Genomic DNA, 1,425 nt, shown 5'->3' with positions numbered 1-1,425 from the left:
ACCAGTTTGTCTTACAGATTCTTGAAGAACTCTAGAAATTTACACTTAATTGAATTAAACTGAAAAAGGAAAATGTAACCCTTTGGAGAGGTTAATGGCTAAAATCAGTGTAGGATACACACTAGTTTTTCCACAAATTATTATCAAGTACATGATCAAGGAATAACTATTAAAAAATAATTATCAAGAAAATTATCAAGAACTTACTAGGTGGTAAACACTGTGCTAGGTAGTAAGGTGGTAGCAGTGAACCATATGTACAGGGGGTACCTTTATAAATATAACAGTCCAGTGCAAATTTGGACAATTAAGACAATTGAAAAATATGATAATAAATGATAAAATTGGGATACATTGGGTATACCACTATTGCAACATGTGCAAGTGTTGGTAACTCAGATTTTAAAGTTCTAATAAGGCTTTCTGAAGTAAGAAAAAGAGGAAATGAGTACGACAAAGAAGGTATAGGGAGGGATAGATTGGAAAAAAGACTTTTCCAGATTAGAGAAGTACAAAGAATCTAGATATTATAACCATTATAATTTATGCTATGATTTATGTTATTGACTGAATAGGAAAAAAGAGGCTGATAATGTTGGAAGATGATATCTTCAATACGGCTGAAGATTGAGTTTTTATCAATTGTATGGAAGAGGGGGAATGTAGAGGTGATGGCAGTAGTTGGCCCCAGTATTTATGTAACTATATTATTTTTCTAATGTGTGTCTCAATGATACATATGAGAGAAGATCTCAGGTAGAATAGCATCAGAAAGTTCATGGAAATAGAAATCAATATCAATAAAATCACACAAATTTATTAAAAAAAATTGGTAGATGGAATAAAATAAAATGCCTCACACAATGTACTAACCAAAAATGTTAGATCTGGCTGCAGGTACATGAATGCTGCAGAAACATAGAAGATTGTAACAGCCCAAATCTGAGAGCTACATGTGCTGAAGGCCTTGGACCTGCCCTCAGTGGAGCGAATGTGGAGGATGCTGGCAATGATGAAGGCATAAGAGCCAAGGATGGTCAGGGTTGGGGCAAAGATGTTAAGTACACCAAAAGCTAGAATCAATAATTCATTGACATAAGTACTAGAACAGGAGAGTTTTAAGAGAGGAAGAAGATCACAAAAATAATGGTTGATCACATCAAATTTGCAGAAATGAACCGTAAGCATTCAACCTGTATGAGCTGATGCACAAACCAGACCTACAATATACACCTCAAAAATCAGGCAAAAAGAGACCTGAGAGGACATAATGACATTATAAAGTAATGAGCCACAGATAGCAACACAGCAGTCATATGCCATTGCAGCCAGCATGTAACATTCTGAGATAGCAACAATGAGGAAGAAATAGAGCTGAATCATGCATTCAGGGTAGGAGATGATTATCTTCTCTGTAACAAAGTT

At 35.0% G+C, this 1,425-nt stretch overlaps 1 pseudogene; it reads right to left on the bottom strand.

Annotated features, from left to right (window-relative positions):
- Positions 1–502: 502 nt before the first annotated feature.
- LOC105757016 (olfactory receptor 8G1-like) overlaps positions 503–1,425 on the bottom strand; it is an 8,932-nt pseudogene continuing 8,009 nt past the window's right edge.

The sequence above is a fragment of the Trichechus manatus genome, unplaced genomic scaffold (assembly GCF_000243295.1).
Source record: "Trichechus manatus latirostris isolate Lorelei unplaced genomic scaffold, TriManLat1.0 scaffold01075, whole genome shotgun sequence".
Taxonomy (NCBI): domain Eukaryota; kingdom Metazoa; phylum Chordata; class Mammalia; order Sirenia; family Trichechidae; genus Trichechus; species Trichechus manatus.
The sequence above is the reverse complement of the archived record's forward strand: the minus strand, read 5'-3'. Positions and strand labels throughout refer to the sequence as shown.